At 44.2% G+C, this 20,465-nt stretch overlaps 1 long non-coding RNA gene across 1 annotated transcript in view; it reads right to left on the bottom strand.

Moving 5' to 3' along the window:
* LOC141278512 (uncharacterized) overlaps nt 1-20,465 on the bottom strand; it is a 79,701-nt gene that overhangs the window by 25,379 nt on the left and 33,857 nt on the right. Inside the window, exons 2-3 of the long non-coding RNA XR_012331270.1 lie at nt 11,633-11,796; nt 7,093-7,308 (exon numbers count right to left, since the gene is read on the bottom strand). This is a non-coding gene — a long non-coding RNA (uncharacterized lncRNA). The remainder of the gene's footprint in view (nt 1-7,092; nt 7,309-11,632; nt 11,797-20,465) is intronic.

Here is a 20,465-nt window from a genome sequence, read left to right on the forward strand (position 1 = left end):
AATGAGATTCTGACGTCCTCCATCTCCCAAACTTGCTCTTCCACAGTCTTCCTCTTCTCAGTTAATGGCAACTTCATCCTTCCTTGACTCTCCTCTTCCTCTCACATCCCACAACAAAACAGTTGGCAAATCCTGTTGACCTGACCTTCAAAATGGAACCCAGAACCCAATCACTTCTCCCCACTTCAACCACTGTCACCCCACTCCAAGCCATCATTAGTTCTTATCTAGATCATGATAACAGCCTCCAGACTGCTCTGCTTCCACCTATGACCTCCTTTCCCAGTCCATCCAGTCTATTCTCAACACAGCAGTCAGAGTCCTCCCATAAAATTGTAGTTTAGATCAGACCCCCCAACAGCTTCCACTCAGACCCCCCAACAGATCCCCTTCTCACTCAGAGTAGAAGCCAAAATCCTTACAGTGGCCTGCGAGGTTCTCTGTGACTTCTCATGCTGTTAACTCTGTTTCAGAATGTACCAGGCACAGTCCCAGGACTTTTCCTGAACTGCTCTTCTCTCTGAGTTTTGCTTATCTTACTCTCTCATTTTTAGGTCTTTATCTCAGCATCTTCTAACCTCCTTTCTTAGTTTATTTTTCTCTATAACACTGATCTCATCTAACAGGTTATATCTTCACTTATTTATTTTGCTCATTGCCTCTTCCCAGTGATGATGCAAATGGTTCAAGAGTCTAAGACAGTCACCAACCAGAACTACAAATACTCTCCATTCTAGGTGCAACAAGAGTTTAATTTTGTTCCAAGGAAGAATAATGTTCTTTGTTTTGTTTCTGGTTCATGGTGATGTTCAGCATTTTTGTTTGACTTTTTTTGACCAAGGCAGTATATTCATCTCATGCTCTCTGCTGGCTCAGAATTAGAAAAATTCATCAGCACACGGAATAGGCACACAATAGTGAGACTGCTCAATTAATGCCTCCATCATAATCAGGATATGAAGATCAGTATCTGTAAGATTCTTTTCATTGGGTTTTATTATCATATTTTTTATAGCCTTTTATTACAGCAAACTGCCAAGTGATTTCTTTCTTTTTAAATTTCTGTCTAAACTTCATTGCAGTGTATAATATAAAATAATATTAAGAGGTAGCAATATTAACTTTACAGTATTAAATCCATCTTCCTTTCCATCCATAGATCAGGAGAAATAGGAAAAGTGCTGTACTCCCATCTCTGCTAGTCAAAGCAAATATTTAATATAAAACTTCTTGGTTCCATCTGAAAAGCTGACAGACCTCTGAGTCATAGGTCTTATATCTTAATAGCTCTTGAGACAGTTGCAGGAAGAAATGGTTGAAGGTGGTGGTAATAAAGTAGAGATTCCTTAAAATTAGTAACAGCTTCAAACCAAATGAAATAACAGTTTAGATTCAGTTGGGAGATTTTGATGTTCCAGGTTTATTCAGCTTCAGTTGTTTTCAAAAAAATCAGAAATTTTAACACAGCTAAAACAGTTTCTCTGTTCTTTAAAAATACTTCTGGCATTTTGTGAAGAGAAAGTGTAAGTTTATTTTAGCTAAAGGGATGTCAAAGGCTCTTCTAAATTTGATTATCAAATGACAGTCTGTCAAGTATTTGAAGACTTTCTCATGGAAGTCTGCAATTTTCTTGGGTAAATATCTTAGCTTCCTTCCAACTATTTCTTATATGACAGGGCTGCCCTATTCTGGGTATTGTGTCTAGTTGTCATTCAATGTGCCTGTTAATCTGCGAGTGTGGCACCAAGAACTGAATTTACCACTTCGCATGTGGATTGACCTGGACAAAATAAAGTGGTACTTCTACAGTCCCTCTTTGGAATTTTTTTAACTTCTATTAATCCTAGCCACATCAACATTAGTTTGTCAACCACATCACAGTATTGATTCATAATATCTTGTAGTCAACTAAAACCTCTAAAATATCTGCTGTTATTTCTTTCTCTTAAACAAGAGTAATTTTTAAAATTTTTATTTTGAAATAATGATAGATTCTCAGGAAATTGCAAAGATAGTACAAAGAGATCCCAAGTACCATTCCTCCAGCTTCACCCAATGGTTCCTACTTACTTAACTATAATAACAAAACCAGGAAACTGATATTGGTGCAACGTGTGGGCATAGTTCTTTGCCGTTCTAGCTATTTTTTTGACCTAAAAAATCTAAGTTCATCAAATAACAAACACTGTAACTACATAAGTTTCTTCAGATGTCGTCCTCTTTCTCCTGTATTGGAATAATTTATATTGTCAGAGTTGAATTTTTTAGAACTTCTCACTTCACTTTCCTCTCTTAACATTTCTTAATACTTCCCCTGACAAAAAACCAACCAACCAACCAACAAAAACAAAACGAAAACAAAACAGAAAACCAACCCTCCTCTCTCAGCATCCTATATCAGTAAAATGGTACCACCACTCACTCAATTACTCAAACTAAAATTCTTGGAGACATTGTTGCTCCTCTCCTTCACTTATACCCTATATCCAATTCATTAGCAAATCCTATCAATTTTACTTTAAAAATTTATCTTGAAGCTGTTTCTTTTCACACGCACTATGACCACCTTGGTCTAAGCTGCCATCACTCTGGCCACCACTGTGGCCTCCTAACTGACCTCTCAGTCCCACACTTGCCACCCTAGAGTCTATTCTCCACAGAAAACACAGAGAAATCCCTTAAAGAACTAAACTGAGCCATTAACACTACTCTGCTCAACACCTCCAGTGGCCAAATACTTGTTTACATATACATCACTTATTGTATGCCAAGAATGTTAGTGCTTTTTTTTTTTTTTTTTTTTTTTTGCGGTACGCGGGCCTCTCACTGCTGTGGCCTCCCCCGTTGCGGAGCACAGGCTCTGGATGCGCAGGCTCAGCGGCCATGGCTCACGGGCCCAGCTGCTCCGCGGCATGTGGGATCTTCCCGGACCAGGGCACGAACCCGTGTCCCCTGCATCGGCAGGCGGACTCTCAACCACTGCACCACCAGGGAAGCCCTGTTAATGCTTTAAATGTACTAACTCATTTAATCCTCACAACAACCCTCTGAGGCAGGTTCTAGTATGATCTACATCGTATAGATGAGGAATTTCTGACACAGAGAGGTTAAGTGACTTCCCCAAGGGCACACAGCTATTATGTGGAAGAGCCAGGATGAGACATGGGCAGGCCGGCTGGAGAGGGCACACTCTGCTATTCCGCCTTGTGCCTTTGGAGGAAGACACGATGTGGAGCCCACACTTATGGGGTGGGAGTTATGGTCCACCTCCTTGAGGAAGGATTATTTACATAAATTATTTGGAATTCTTCTTCATGGAAGAGTCACCGCTTCTCCATTTATTTGTTTGTTGAATCATTTATTTACGTCAGTGTGAACTCAGAGATATTCATTTTACACCTTGGGTTATAATTCAGTACTGCTTTGTTTTGTTGCTCAATTTATTCCAGTTCTGGCCATTGGGAATGCTTTCAGTTTGCTTCTGCGTCCCTTTGACATACCCCCATTAGTGTGGGGTTTTTGTTTTTTGTTTTTGAGCACTTCCTTACTTCCTGACACTATAAGATGTTTCAAGCTTATTTTGTATATTTCTTGCCCTAGTTCTAGAATCAGCCATTTCTCCAAAGAGCTTGCTCAAACTACTTTTAAATTATATACTTATTTATATATTTGTATTTTATTCCTCTCTCCCCTGACTATACCGCAAGTTCCATGAGGACAGGAACTTTGCTTTATCCAATGCTGTATTCTAGCCATAGAGTGCCTAGTAACTATCAGTCAATTTTGTATGTGTTCAGTCCATTTTGTTAAATCAATTTCTGACATGGGACCAGTGTTCTTTTTTCTCTGAACTTTAATTTGCTCTCTAGAAGTTGGGAATATGCAACTCACCATTTACTTGTTTGCCTCTTCATGGTTATTTCCCCCTAAATTTTCCCTCATCTCTGCAATCCTGATGACTTTTTACTTGTTGATCAAAATTAAGTCTAGAATAGCGTTCCTTTATTGCTTCCTCATGTGCAAGAGTTCAGAGAAGTTCTGTTTTAAGAAAAAGAATGAGGCTTACAGTAGATTTCCAGATAACTGAAAATAATTCCTCATAACGTCTGTATTTTCTATGCTGTGTTAGAATAGCATCATTCTCAGTCCAGCCATGTTGCTACTACTGGTTATCCTTGTCTTTACATTTCCCAGATGGTCCCCTTTGGGCTTTCATCTTCGACTTCATGGATACTCGAGACTTGCTGTATCTGCTAGGTCCAGGAAATCTACAAAAGCATACCCTTCCATGGCCATGTTGCAGTTACCAGACACTGTCCACTAAGTCTCTAGAAAATCCTTAAGACTGCATTACATTCTTTTAATTAATTTATTAATTAATTTATTTTTGGCTGCACTGGGTCTTTGTTGTTGTGCATGGGCTTTCTCTAGTTGCGGCGAGCGGGGGCTACTCTTCGTTGAGGTGCGCGGGCTTCTCATTGCAGTGGCTTCTCTTGTTGCAGAGCACGGGCTCTAGGCGTGCACGAGCTTCAGTAGTTGTAGCACGCAGGCTCAGTAGTTGTGGTACACAGGCTTAGTTGCTCTGCGGCATGTGGGATCCTCCCAGACCCGGGCTCAAACCCGTGTCCCCTGCACTGGCAGGCAGGTTCTTAACCACTGCGTCACCAGGGAAGTCCAAGATTGCGTTACATTCTTATATGAAAATTTCCAGTTTATTTTGTTATTTAAACTCTGGTATTATTACTGAACTCTATTACAGTCATCCCTCATTATCCGCAGAGGATTGGTTCCAGGACCCCACTCATAGCAATATCCAAGGATGCTCAAGTCCCTTACATAACACGGGGTAGTATTTGCATATAGTCTATGCACGTCCTCCTGTATACTTTAAATCATCACCAGGGTATTTATGATACCTAGTACAACGTAAATTCTGTGTAAATAGTTGCCAGCTCGTGGCAAATTCAAGCTTTGCTTTTTATAACTTTCTGTAAAATGGAGCTCGTAAAGGTGTCTAGCCCTTTGTATTAGCAACTGTGCCAATGTGTCTATTCAATCATAATAAATAATTTATTTCAAATATATTCCAGGGACTTCCCTGGCGGTCCAGTGGTTAAGACTCCGTGCTTCCACTGCAGGGGGCATGGGCTCGATCATGGTTGGGGAACTAAGATCCTGCATGCCATGGTGTGGCAAAAACAAACAAACAAACAAAAAAAAAAACAGCAGCAACAAAACCAAATATATTCCAAAATACCACCTTTTTATTAATTCACAGAGTTTCCTTCCAAATAATGCAAATTGGTGGAATTTTTTTTTTTTTTTTTTGCAGTACGGGGGCCTCTCACTGTTGTGGCCTCTCCCGTTGCAGAGCACAGGCTCCAGATGCGCAGGCTCAGCGGCCATGGCTCATGGGCCCAGCCGCTCTGCAGCATGTGGGATCCTCCCGGACCCGGGGCACGAACCCGTGTCCCCTGCATCGGCATGCGGACTCTCAACAACTGCGCCACCAGAGAAGCCCAGTGGAATTTTTCACATCTATAAAAATGATTTTCTTTTTTTCTGAGGCAGTGGAATTTTTGTATGGCAAATTTTTATCTGAATCTATTGAGGATGGCATAATGGTCTTTGGTTGCAGCAAGCAAGAATGCTGTCAGACAGAAAGGGGAACTGGACGCAAGTGCAGATAAAACTATTCATGGTAAGTTCCCCTTGTCCCCTGCCCCAAGCTGACCTGACACTAAATAAGAGTCTGTGGAGACTCCTTGCAGTGACTGCTGTAAGGATGTTGCTAAGGATATGCCCATCATATTGCTCAGTGTCCCTTTTATAAGGATCCTTCAGAAAAAGCTTTTCCTAGTTTTAGTATAAGCTCAATTATTCAACCAATATTCACTGAGGCTCCTCCTAAGTGCCAGACTCTGTCCTAAGAGGTACAGGCCAGGTCTTGTGCTCATGATTTCCTGTAATGGGAGAGACACACAGTAAACATATTATCAAATAAGTGAGTTAAAATTTTTCATGTAGTGATTAGGGGCTATGAGAAAAAAACAAGCAGGGTGAAGCAATCTCACATTGGGCTTAGGGGAAGAGGAGCCGCTTTCAAGCGGGCAGTTAGAAATCATTTCTCCGAGGATGGGACTTTAGGCTGAGGCCTAAATGACGAGAACAAGTCAGATGTGTGAAGATCTGAGGAAAGAGGAAAAACAGGTGCAAAGTTCTCGAGTCAGGAATGACCTTGGTGTGTTCAAGGAACAAAAAGGAGACCAGGGTGGCTGACGTGTGGTAAGGAAGCAGGGGGTTGGGAGCTGCTGAGATTGAAGGCCCAGAAGGACCTGGGCATTGGGCTTCCTAGGTGAAGAGGAAGTTGCCGGAGCTGAGAAACACACCTGGGCTGCTCTGCCGTGTGTATCTCTGGGTCCCATGAACGGATATCTTAAGCCACTTCCTGTTCTCATCTCTTGTTCAACAGCTTTGGGCCAGATTTGTGACCTTTGGTGAGTGCCTCGGAGCCTGAGTTGCGTATTAACTTCATTCACGGCACCATCTCGTGCCCAACTCTTGTGTGTCCTTTTTCTTTCTAATACTTCTTATTGTAGCTAGTTCTGGTTTATGATATGTTGTGGGTGAGTCACTTCCTGTCTTGTTTTGGATGAAGATGGGCGGACAGTGCATACACACAAAAACAATGGTGGAGGGAGGGGGTAGCAACATCTCCTTCACGGAGTCTTCAGAACGGGGTGGATTTTTATCTATCCAGCTGAACTTAGAGGCTGTCGCCCCTGTCTTTGACTTTCTGCTCCTTGGATTTTAGCGTGAGGCTATGGGTTTGGAAGGGACTACTATTCGTTAGCCACCTCTCTAAGAAGGAAAGAAGAAAGAGAGGGAGGGATGCCACCAGGAATTTTTACCTGAGGCCACCTCAAGAGATATAAGATGGGTCCCGATGAAAATAGGAAATGTATTTCAGATCCCAGATACCTAAGAGGCCACAGCAGTCAGTTCCAAGAAAGTGTATATTAATTCCATGAACTCTGTGGAGTAAAGGGACAAAAAGAACTGGGAATGTCAGGAATTTCCCTCAAAAGTTACCTGGAATTGCTGTGGACTTCTCAGAGTGTTGTGGTCTCCACAGGCCCTTCACTCAGCGGTGATTCCAGGTGTGGCAGAGCCATCCCAGGCTGACCACTGTCCCCTGGTCATCTCTAGCTCTTGGCTAAACCAGACTTGAGGTTTTGAGAAGATACGCAGGCCAGGGATCTCGTCACGTTGTGGTAACTACCATGTTCTTCCCTGTTAAACGATCATCTAAAAAAAAAAGGTAAGCACTCAGAGTGGGTGTATGATGGGGGGTGGGGCAGGGAAGAGTCACTTACAGATTCTCTCCAGGATAGGGGACAAAGACAAAGGCCTGAGATCATTCTACAGGCAATAAAGTAGCATATCTGTTTTGCTTTAAAATAACTATCTTTCTCTAAAACTAATGCTAACCTGAGTCAAATTTGCCTCCATTCACTTCCTCCATAAATATTTCTTGAGCGCTGATTAGGTGCCAGGCACTTTTCTGGGCATGAGGATACACCACTGACATTACAAGCATCTTCTCCCTCCAAGGTGATCGGGGCCTTCTGCCTGTGATGACCACAATCCTGTCAATGTTCCCTGTCGCCCTGAACTTGCTGATTCCCTCTTGAATAATTGTACTCAATGAGCTGTACAAGGAGCTCATGAAGGAGGAGCTGGGTGAAAGCAGGGAAAGAATCTGGGTATTAGTTCTTGCAATACTCTACCACGAAGATGTCTGATTGAGAGAGCTGCACGCCCATGTGGCTAATTCCACAGTGGCTTGGGCCTCTTCCAACCCACTCTACGCCCTCCTTGCAAACTTTACATGAGCTTACATGTAAATTTTTCAAGTCGTCACCTCCTTCCCCTCTACCCTCCCCCTCCGAAAAAAGGTAGAGGGTACATTTCTTCCTCATTATTTTGCCTTTTCATGCCCCTCCTTACAACTGGCCTCTACCACAACTGGCAGCAGAAGCGCTGACCTATCATGAGAAAGACTTTCTGGGGGATGTGTGGCCTGGGCAGCAGCAGCAGGAAGTACAGGAAATCTCATGAGACAGTCTGTTCTTGAACACTTGCCCGTCTTCTTCTGCAGACTCATGAGGTAAAGAGAAGCATCCGAGTTACTGGGGAGGTAACTGAAATGGAGTCGCAGCTCTTAACTGTTTGAGGTTCACCCATAACTGGCAAAATAACCGCAGGGCACGACCGTTAGACTCCAGCCAAGCCTGCGGCCATGGTGCTGCATGTTGAGATACTTCTGATTCTAACGGTTCTAAGCACCCAGGGAGCCCAGCAGTTATAACTAGCAGTGAAAGTCATAAAGCAAGGCTTTGTCTGCAAGCACTATAATGTGCTGGCTCATGGAAAGATGCTGCTATGGAGTCCTGGGGCGGTCACGTGAGAGGGGAGGCATAGTGGTCTGTTTTCTTGAGGAAAAAGAGAGCTGCTTCCAAGAGGAAGGGCAAGCAGGCTGAGTCATAGATCAGAGCTGACTTCTGTGGAAGACTCAGGATGGGGCCCTGTGACGGCTCTTGTGCTTTTCTGGATGATTTAGCTAACTGATCACACACAGTTGTGAGCTCTGGGATGAAGACACTGGCCTCAAGCCCCAGACTTCTAAAAGTTACATCACTTGTTATTAAGAAAAAGGGAGAAAGAGAGAGAGCGAGTGAGAACAAGACAGACAGACAGACAGAGAAAGAAAGAAAAGAAAGAAAGAAAAGAAAGAAAGAAGCTTTCTCTGCCACATCTCTGGCAAGTGTTGTCTCCTGATACAGCAAGGTCCATTCTTAGAAATGGCCAGGCTTCACTACCAGGGTTTGCTGAAAGCACTGTGTTAAAGCCAGCACAGAAAGACCGGCCCCAGGCTGAATGCTCTGACCCATCCAAATCCACCCAGGCACATGCCCACCACACCCTGTCTTTTGTTTTCGGTCACATCTGATCCTCTGGTGCACACCTTGGGACACTGGAAATTCTAGGATGGTTTGCCTCTGTCTTACATACACCAAAACCACCAGGCCAGGCACAGTGGCTTCCTTAGAGATAGCATCTAATGAACCCAGTGGATGACTTCTTCAAGCAAGTTGGCAGGTCAACCTAATTTGGAGGAAGAAAGAGAAGCAGGCCAAAATATGGCCAGAGATCAGAGATGGGCCCTGGACCAACCATCACCAACCTAGCTAAAACCCCCCTCTGCTACTTCTCTTGCCTGGAGAGGAACTCCTCCCTAGGCTGAAAACATGAAGAGCAGAGCTGGGTATTGTCAGAGGCTGAGTGGATTACAGCCTGGAACAGGGCCTGCCAGTCAGGAGACCAGGACTGGGGTCCCAGCATTATGATCAGGTGAAGATTATCATCTGGCCATGTTGATAAGGCCCCCCAGCCTGGTTGTGGCCGGGGTGAGAGGGTTCCTACTCTGCTCCTAATCTGGATGGAAGGTATCACATAACTGATTTATAAAATGCAATTGATGCTACGTAAGCTCAAAACACTTAATATGTCTTTCTAAGTTCAGATATGTTTTTTTTAAATGGATGCTCTCCTCCCAGCTCCCCACTGCCCATAGCTGACTTGGTGATTGAGCTATTCTGACCACTCTTTTTAAATTTACAATCAAGTTCTAAAGGTGAGCATTTCTTTAATAGATGTATAACACAGTCAATAAAATTAAAGGTGTATTCAAAAGACCTTTTTCCAAAGCCTGGAAAATTTATTTAAGATGAGAGGGGCTGCTCAACTTCAGCTGGGCAGGGGTGGGAATGCAGGGATTTTATCACTACCTCTCCTGGGGAAAATACTAAGTAGCAACTCTCCCTACCACCATCAACACCACCCAGAACATAAAAACACACAAGAAACTTTGGCCACGTAGATTTTTTTCCAGGCTGACCAGATATTTTCTTTTGTCTTTTTGAATTTTATTTATTTTTGTCTGTGTTAGGTCTTCACTACTGCAGGCGGGCTTTCTCCAGTTATGGTGAGCAGGGTCTACTCTTCGTTGTGGTGTGCAGCCTTCTCCTTGCTGTGGCTTCTCTTGTTGCGGAGCACGGGCTCTAGGCGTGTGGGCTTCAGTAGTTGTGGCTCGCAGGCTCTAGAGCGCAGGCTCAGTAGTTGTGGCGCACGGGCTTAGTTGCTCCGCGGCATGTGGGATCTTCCCAGATCAGGGATAGAACACATGTCTCCTGCACTGGCCAGGTGGATTCTTGACTACTGTGTCACCAGGGAAGTCCCAGACCAGATATTTTCTAATGAGCATCTATTAGCCCTAGGGTTATTTATTTTTTTTAAATTGGAGTATAGTTGTTTTACAATGTTGTGTTAGTTTCTACTGTACAGCAAAGTGAAGGAGAGTTCCCTGTGCTATACAGCAGGTTCTTATTAGTTATCTATTTTATACATATTAGTGTATATATGTCAATCCCAACCTCCCAATTCATCTCATCCCCTCACCCCCCATATCCCTAGGATTATAATTAAAAGTTGCTTTTTTTGGTGTTTTAAGGTAAAATCTTCTTATAAGTAACACCATCATCATAAAAAGGTCAGAATAAGTGAGAGAGTTTGGAATTGCCATGTACGCCCTGCTATGTTTAAAATACATAACCAACAAGGACCTACTGTATAGCACAGGGAAGCTGCTCAATACTCTGTAATAACCTAAATGGGAAAAAATTTTGAAAAAGAATAGATACATGTATATGTATAACTGAATCACTTTGCTGTACACCTGAAACTAACACAACATTGTTAATCAACTATACTCTAATATAAAATAAAAATTTTTAAAAAAAGGTCCAATAAAATTTCAAGTCCCTACCTATGGCCAATATATTTCTAAGTAACATCCAAAGTAACAATATTCCCATAAAAATGTTGGCATTGTGTAATACTTTCACCTGCCTTATCTGGTCCTTATGATCACATGAGTAAATTGGCCCAGCTCTACCATCCCCACTTTACAGTGAGGAGGAGCAGTGGATGTTGGAGCATATCTCTCCAGCCAAGGAAGGACACAGCCAAGGGGCACGTGACTGACCAGCAGACAGCCTCTCACTGTCAGCTCCTTCAGAGTGGCCTCAGTGGCCAAGATCCACCTCACCTGAGGCACGCCCTTCTCAGGGGTGACTGAGTGAGGAGGGGTAGAAAAGCCCAGCACTTCAGTCCCCTGCACGATGACCACAGTGGGCAACGCTCACCCCAGATCTCCCTGCCCAGGTCAGCCCAGGTTCTGTCAGATCTACGTTGCAGGTTGACTGCTTCCTCCGCCCAGCTCTGCTTCTTCCTCCCATCCTCTCACAGGTGTTGAACCCCCAAAAATATCTGCACCCTAAACTCCATCTTAACAACGTCCAAAGAACCCAACCTTTGAGTATGGATGCCAAAAAGGCAAGGGTGTGAAATGAGATTTCACTGGCTGGACCTTCACTGCCTGGTTGGCAAACTTGTCACTGGTGGTGAGTTGAAACACAGACAGCCCCCCTGCATGAGGTGGTTATTCACTTGTTCAAACTTTAACTTCTGTGAATTGGGAAGGTGAATTGGTGGCAGGGGATGCACTAACCTGTGTAGATACTCCAGGTGTTTGCACTGTGTGGAGGGAAGGATGATGTTGTCGGATGGTTATTACTAAGTGCCACTGGTGCTCTGCATGAAGATGAAGATCGGATGAAGAGTCACAGGCAGTTGAAAGCCAGGTGTGGAAGCCAGAGGGCCTCTTTGGTTGCCCTGCAGAGGAAGAATGGAGAAAGACAAGGACCAAGCCCATGACTTAAGAGTGCCTGAACTTCAAAGACAGTTAAATGCCCAACCGAGGCAGATCTGCTATGCCAAGTTCAGGGCACTGGTTGGAAAAACCTGAGACCCTAGCACAGTGCATGTGGGGACATGGTGGATCGTCCCTCCACAGGACCCATCCCTACCTCCCTCATGGCCTCTAGGTTTGAGTCACAGGATAGCACAGCTGGAAATGTACCAGGCCTGATGAGGAAGGAGACAGCCTATGCCTCAAAGGAATTGGAAAAACTGAACAGAAGATACTGGTAGAAGCCAAAGGACCATACGTATAATTAAGTTCTGTGGGTGTTTGATCAAGGGAGCTGAAACATACAGATAGGGAAGGGTTATAGGATTGAGGGAAGCCTCCTGAGATACAAGACTGAACACCCTGGCAAGGAACCCAGGAGATAGTGTGAACTTGCTACTCGGATGGCTCCTAGAAGCATAAAGAAAAAGTGATGGTACACATTGAGAGAAACTGAAATGCTAGAATTGTAGTGGCAGATAGTAGAGGAAGGGATCAAAACGCTATGGTGGTGGGGGGACTTCCCTGGTGGTCCAGTGGGTTTAGCTCCGCACTCTCAATGTAAGGGGCCCAGGTTCAATCCCTGGTAGGGAACTAGATCCCGCATGCATGCCACAACTGAGAAGCCCACATGCTGCAACTAAAAAAAAGATCCTGCATGCCTCAGTGAAGATCCCTCATCCCTGTGCCAACTAAGACCTGGCACAGCCAAAATATATAAACAAATAAATAAATATTTTTAAAAAAAGGCTATGGGGCTGGTCATGTGACAGTGAGTATAGTAGGTATGGCTGGATGATCCACTGAATGCTTATATTCCAGAGGAATGCCCAAAGGACACACCATTCCACAAGGCCATTGGGATGTGCTAGGGGAAAGTTAAACAGTGGCCCTCCTCTGAAGGCCAGGGGCTGATGGTAGCAGAAACTGTTACAGACCTTGGCTTGCTCATAGCAGTAGGGATGATGGGACATTGAAATAATAAAGGTCAGGAGACAGCATTTAACTGCCAAAGTTAAAAGTTTGTAATTATTAAAAAGACTGATGAGGTCAGAGTGGCAGCCAAGGAGGCCTGATCCACAGAGAGTTATGGCAACAGTTAACAGAACATGGGGTTCCTAGGAGAAAAGAGATGGGAAGTTGACAAGGATATTACTCAGACTGTATTAGCAGAAAAAATCTAGCATGGGTGATTGGCAGATTGTGTATGAGAGGAGGGTGGTCATCCCAATACTAAGTCACCACTCCTTGCACAGCCCCTAGATAGGATCCAGTTTTCAGACCTGGAACACACTGTCTGATGAGGTGGCTGGGTCTCCAGGCAACAATCTGGAGGACCCTGCAACACCATGACAAGTGAACAGGGTATTTCTCTAGCCCTTTTCCAAAAGGATCTATAGCTATTTATTTGAGTAACTGTGTCCTGGGCACAGGGTCTGAATTGACATTGCTATGCAGAGACCTGCAGTATAATTGTGGCCCTTCTGGAGGACACCTGAGGTCAGATATTCAATACAGTCCTAGCCAAAGTTCTGCTTAGAGTAGGCCCCCTGAGTGTGCAGACCCACCTGTTGTCACTTCCTTAACCCTTAAGTGTAAAATTAGGATTGACACACTTGGTCCAACTCCCACATTGGGTCCTTAGCTTATGGGGTAAGAGTTATTATAGTGGAGAAGGCCAAGTGGAAGTATATGAAACTGCCTCTTCCCGAGATAGTAAATAAAATTTAAAAAACCACTATTGCATCCCAGGGGGGATGGCAGAGATAAGTGTCATCCTTAAGTGTCCAAAGGATTCAGGAGCAGTGGTTCCTAGAATATCTCCATGTGAGTCAGCAGTCTGGCCACTGCAAAAACTAGATGAATCCTGGAGGATGACTGCAGATTATTACAAACTCAAATAAGGAGTAGCCTGATTACAGTACAGCTGCTGTTCCAGATTAGGTATTTTTGCTAGAACAGGCTAATATAGCCTCAGGTTCATGGTATATCGTCATTGATTTGGTAAATGCATTCTTTTTAATCCCATTTAAAAAAGAGGATCGGAAGCAGTTTTCATGTTGCTCCAGGGCTATGTTAACTCTCCTGACTTCTGTCCTAACAAAGTCCAAAGACAGCTCTACTGTCTGGACATTCTATAGTATCGATCCATTATATTGATGGTATTATGTTAATCAGGCTGGAGGAGCAACAGATGGCTAGCGCACGTGCACTTAGAGAGTAGAAAATAAACCCTATGTAGATTCAGGTGCCTGTCACTTCTGTACAATTTTTGGAGGTCTAGTAGTTAGGAGTGTGCTGGGAAATCCCTTTCAAAATAAAATATAAATTATTGCATCACATACCTCCTACTATGAAAAAGGAAGCACAACACCCAGGGGGCCTTTTGGGGTTCCGGAGGCAGCATATTCCACTCCTAGGAATGGAGGACATGAAAGGATGCCAGATTTGAGTGAGGCTCAGAGCAGACAAAGGCCCAGTGGCAGGTCCAGGCAGCAATACAAGCATTTCTGCCACTTGGACCATATGATCCAGCAGACCCAGTGGTGTTAGAGGCATCCTTGGTAAGGAAAGGTGCCACTTGGAATGTGTGGAAAGCCCTAGAAGGAGAGTCACATGGATCAAGGCCATGCAATTTGCAGTAGATGATTATATGCCTTTCTAAAAAACAACTCCAGGTGTGGTACTGGGCCCTGGAAGAAATGCTTGACCATGTGAGACCAAGTGACCATGAGTCTAGGACTATTCATCTTGAGCTGAATCCTGTTATATCCATGGAGTCATAAGGCCAAGTGGGCCCCCGAATAATTCATCATAAAGGAGAAGTGGTTCATCTGGGATTGAGCACACGCAGGCTACATAACAGAGCTCCTCCGCGCCGCACACCCATCACTGTTGCATCCACGCCTCTCCCTCAGCTCACACCCAGGTGTGTGAAGGATGATTTTTTTTTTTTTTTTTTTTTGCGGTACGCCAGCCTCTCACTGTTGTGGCCTCTCCCGTTGCGGAGCACAGGCTCTGGACGCGCAGGCTCAGCGGCCATGGCTCACGGGCCCAGCTGCTCCGCGGCATGTGGGATCTTCCCGGACAGGGGCACAAACCCGTGTCCCCTGCATTGGCAGGCGGACTCTCAACCACTGCGCCACCAGGAAAGCCCCGGGGTGATTCTTAACAACTAACTGAAGGAGGATCAAAAAGCGCAAGCTTGCATATGAATGGATTGGCTTGGTACTTCTGTGAAAGTTGAATGGTTGAATGTTGATGACAGCTGCAGGACAGTCTCACTCAGGCTTGGCCTTGAAAAAGGCAGGGGCAAGAGAAAGTCCTCCCAATGAACAGAGCTCTAAGCAGTGCCCATGGTCATTCACTTTGTGGCAAGAGAAGGGGTCTGAGGTTAGAATATACATGGACTAATGTACTGGAGTATAATTCTAGCAGGAATGATCCCCGATGTCTCACCCAGCCTCATAAGAGAGAGGTTGGAAAGTTATTTTCCAAAGATAAGCTCCATTCTTTTGGAGGGAGCCTCCCTTTGTCCCAAGACTGACCTGGCTCCTCTTTGGGGCCCTCCCCAAACTCAGAGGATCCCTCAGAGGTTTAGGAGGCCCACTCTCTCCTGTTAAGGTGTTGCTGGTCCCGCATGGCAGAGAGTACATAGCACACATAGAGAACACGTCAAAAACAAATAGCTCCTGAAGCTCTATCCCCAGCTTTGGGTTAGGGCCCCTCCTGGCACAGACTTCTCAGAAGCCTGAACAGGGTTGTGTGATTTTTTGTACCAGGATTAGCTAAGACTAATACAGATCTAATGTAAACATACTTAGGGATATGTAGGAAGTATGCTTAAATTTGCACTTATAGCAGCCTGGTCAAGCTTTGGGCAGGGGAAGGAGGATATTTTTTTTCAGTTAGACACTTGATTGGTGATATAACTTAAATATTTCAGATTGCAGTTCGTCCACAAGCAGATAGAGGAGAATGAAAAACTGGGCAGAGATTTTCCAAGAAACTTATTTAACCAACAATTGCCATTTTTTATCGTGGAAAGAAAGACTGGCCTACAGAAGCCTTGCCCCTTGTCCACTTCTGGTTCTGTAGCTACCACAAAATACCCCCAAATCCAGGAAAACCTAGTCAAAAAGGACCGAGGGACCCAGAGGAGAAGGCCCTTGTTGCCATACATTCTTACAAAATTAAACTGGCTTGTCAACCTGCAAGAATAACGATGAGAACATAGTGATAACATTTAAAATAAAGTAAAACTGTTATCTTTAACCTTTACTTTAGATGAGAAATACTTGGTGGGGTGGTGCCTTTAAAAGACACGTGGGCTCTATTCCCTGAGGCTCAGAGATGCAATTGCTCTGAGGAGGGGGCAGCCTGGTAGGTAAACACCAAAGAAGACCTTGACCTAACCTAGCACCAGGTGATTTCTATCCCCACAGAAGAATATACGTTTGGCAGGGGGTGGGGTGGAGAGAGGGAGGCCTAAAAGAACCATTGAAAAGAGATCTACAGAAACCAGTAAACCGAAGCCGATTTTAAAATGACAACTCATGAGCCTCTATATTCCACAAAGATCCTGTGAACCTTTTGAAACACACCATGATATTAAATCCACATTTCATGTATTAATACCAATTTGTTTGCTAATAATTAGACAATAAAAAGTAAGGTTATTGTTTTACAATGTCTTCGATTTGGGTTCTGTAAATGGGCAAGCAAATTCCTACTGGATATGCCAATCAGAAAAAGAAGTCTCCCAGAGGGCTCCCAGAGGGCCCTCAGAAAGCCCTCCCAGAGGGCTTTTGAGAAAGCCCACCCCGCCAGTGCAGAACTACATGTTGGCAGCCCAGTAGAGGGATGAGCGTTAGTCCAGGAGCTAGGTGACTTGGATCTTTGTCTGTTTTTGATACCGACTTAGCGAGCTATTTACCTGAGATCCTTTTTCATCTGTAAAATGGAGATAATAATGATTATTTTAATAACTTGAAAGGTAGTTGTTATTTTATTATTACATTATTATCACTCCACATGTAACTTGACCCAGTGGGTCTTAGTCTTGTTTGGGAAATTACTCTTTTTATTATAATCTTCATGACCAACGGCCTTATTTTTATTTTGGTTGGCATCATTATTTCTGTAGCAAAAAACCAGAAGAAGTGCCAAATAGGTGACCCCAGCGAAATGGCCTCAATGATACAGTTATCTAAAGGATCCTTCCTTCCCACATTATACAACAGTACATTTTATTACACTGTCTATACTCTTATACCATGAAAATCCCCGCTTCAAGGCCTAAGGAAAAGCCAGTGACTTCAGTACTCATGATCCCAACTGCAGAATGTCCTTAGAGGGCTGTTGTTAGCATGGAATGAGAGTGAATATGAAGACACTTTGTAAACTGTGAGGCACTAGACATGTGTGGGTGATGGTGATGACAGTGGTGGTTATGGAGAAGATGGTGTTAATGACAGTGATACAGACCAATTTGTTAACCTTGAATAAATAGGTAAGGACATGAACTGCTGGTCCCCACTCGAGTAGCAGTTGTACTAAAGGAGACAGGGCAGCCTCTGGAAAAAGGCTAAGTCACGTAGAGTGAAACATAGAGCTGGCTGGTTATAAAGTCTTATAGTTCTAAAACTCTATCCCATCCCTTTCAAATCTGAGAAATGCCAAACAACTTCCTGGTAGTATTCATTGGGTTTTCTTCCCCTGCATGCTTCTTTCTAGATAGTTCACTTGAGGCTTTGTCATGCATATCTCTTGTTCAGCAAAGTCCCTCCTTCTGCACAGTCTCAGTGAGTACCACTCTCTGGACCATAGGATGGGTGTCAACATTGGCCAAAGGGCAGAGTGTAGAAAGGAAGGGGCAGGACAATGAGGAAGACTTGTCTACTCATCCCCAGGAAAGTTTCACGAATTACTTGTCCTTACAACACACTGACTGCTCTTTTTCTAATGGCTAAACTCTTTGAGACAGTAACACAGAAGCTTCCACTTTGGTGGAGAAGATAGACATAGTAAAGCATTATAAAAGTACACATAAGTACCCCCAGTGCTCAGAGCAGGCTGCTACAATTCCATTTTAATTGGAAGATGAAAGGACTTCCCTGGCAGTGCAGTGGTTAAAACTCTGGGTTTCCACTGCAGGGGGTGCGGGTTCCACCCCTGGTTGGGGAACTAAGATCCCGCACGCCGCGCAGCCATAAAAATTAATTAATTAATTTTAAAAATCGGAAGATAAAAGATTTCATAGAGGAATAGGAGTGGGGACAAATTTAAAAAACTGGATTGAAAACTAAATAAATGTGAGGGATTTGTTAACCATCCAGAGGTTCACTTTTTTTCCCCCAAACAGGAGAAGAAAAGTATCATTATCCTTGTTCCGGGGCTTCTCCCACATCTTTTGGATCCCTTAGTCTGGCAGTTGAAAATTTCTTACTCTAACAGTTGGGGACTTTTTCCTCCAGAAAGCCATTCTGTCTGCCTGCTACTGCCCAAGGTATCTTTGACCAAAAGAACTGCATAGAGGACAAGATCTCAGTTGTTCAGGATCAGGGCTGGAGGTCAGAGGTAAAAGATCCATAAGTCTGTACCTCTCCCAAGCCATGAGCTGTCTCCTTGGATTAGCTCAGAGCAGTGAATGGCCATGGGCGCATGACCATCAGGTCATCCCAGCCTTGTGGAACTTGATCAGTGACATAACTATGCCCTGCTGCTGACAATCCCTCTCTTTAAAAAGACATGGGGTGGTTGTGAGAACTCTTACAACTTGCTGTGGGACCACTGGGTAGATAACACCCCATCTGCCTTCATCACAACACTTGACCCTTAATCCTTCAATAATGCTTTTATCAGAGATTTTTTTTTAATCTCTGGAGACTTTCCCAAACTCTACTGAGTTTCATGTTGTTGGTTTCATCTCACCCTGTGTGTTCTAGCCATTAGTGTCTGGCCCTTCTTTTAGAGCAGACTTTCTCATGAGAGTTTTGGGCGCTAGAAGTAGATATTCTTCAGACTGACTCTTCTTCTAGGGAGATTAGGCAGGAGTCTAAGAATGTAAATAGACAGGCCCAAGAGAATGCTTTGTGTATGACTGGATCCCAGGGCATCATGGACTGCACTGGGTGGGGGATGGAGCTTGACCAGAAACCTGGTGAAAGTTCATTCTACCCTGAAGCCCCGCTGGCTCACTGCATAATGAAACGATGGCTCAAAGAGTCTGTCTCCTCCACGGTCAATAAGGCCTCTTGCAGCAGACTGCTCAGGCATACGTGCTCATGTGCTCCCACATCCTATCTGCCGTGCGCTTCCTCTTCTCCCATGGACTCTTCAGGTTCAATGCCTGAGAAGCCACTTGAGGACCCTTCAGCACCACAGCTGCCAGTGCCCTCCATGACAGTACTGATACCTGTGCAGGTGTTGCTGTCTGCCCGCCCCCACCCCCGGCCCTTACCCCGTGTCCCCAAAGCTGTGTAGACCAAGGAGCTGTTACAGTCTCAGAAGACCTCAGTCCTCAGTATGTCTAAAACACCGCAGCCTTAGCACAGAAGCAAACAGAATGCTCTTCCTTTCCACTTTCAGTTACCCTAGCATCAGAATCCTGCTTTCTATATCTCCTCCAATGTTGAAAACTGGCTGTTGTATCTTCAGCTTGTAGCTTCTCTTTCCCTGGGGCCAAGGGCGAGATTGGCTAATGTCTGAGATACCCATTCCCACTCCTGCCACATAAATCCCTTCCAAAGTGACTCTTGCCAACCTTTCTGTGACACACACACAGGCAGGTCTGAATCCCTGAAATGGGCACCATTTAGGCTGCAGTGGGGGACCCTGTATGCTATTTAAAGAAACAAACAAAAAAGAAACGAAATCCCAGGAATCTTGAAGCTATTCATCTTGAAGACTATTCATGGAAGCAGGGAAATTAAACATGACATCCTTGAATATATACCCTCCACAGCGCAGCTTGGCCTATTGTTTCCCTCATAATGACAATTTACCTCTGGGAGGTTGAGAGCGGGGCACTCTGCTGGATCAGGTATCGGGGAGGAAGTGAGAACAAAGCTATATTGTCAGGAAGCTTGAGGGCTGACACAAACATAGCAGTGCTCCAGAAAATTATTGTTGAAAATGTTTCCTCCATAGCTGCCTGCGGTTGTTCAACCTAATCTTCAGTGAGACTGGACCTGGAGAGGAAAACTACTCCTGTGTGTTGCTATTCCATTAAGGAGAAAAACATAAAGACATAAATAAGAAGAGTGGTGTGAGCCATTCCCATTGTTCTGTCTTCCCTTTCTGCTCCCTCTTCGACATCACTTTCCAAGACTCAAGTGTTCTCTTAGCTCTAAGGGCTGTTGTCATTAGGAGAAAATATTGATTTGACTTACATGCCTTTCTTCCTTTTGTGGAGCTCCTACCTGCTCACCTGCTCATTTGATTACCTGGGGACCTGATGAGAGTAGAAAATCCCAGAGACAAAACCAGGACCCAAGGTGGAGTGTATAGAATCTTTAGAAGCGAATTGTTGGGCTAGAAAAATTGTCAAGGTGGAATCTAAAATGGGATCTGTCATCAATAAAATCCTTTA

This window comes from Tursiops truncatus, chromosome 1 (genome assembly GCF_011762595.2).
Source record: "Tursiops truncatus isolate mTurTru1 chromosome 1, mTurTru1.mat.Y, whole genome shotgun sequence".
Classification (NCBI taxonomy): Eukaryota; Metazoa; Chordata; class Mammalia; order Artiodactyla; family Delphinidae; genus Tursiops; species Tursiops truncatus.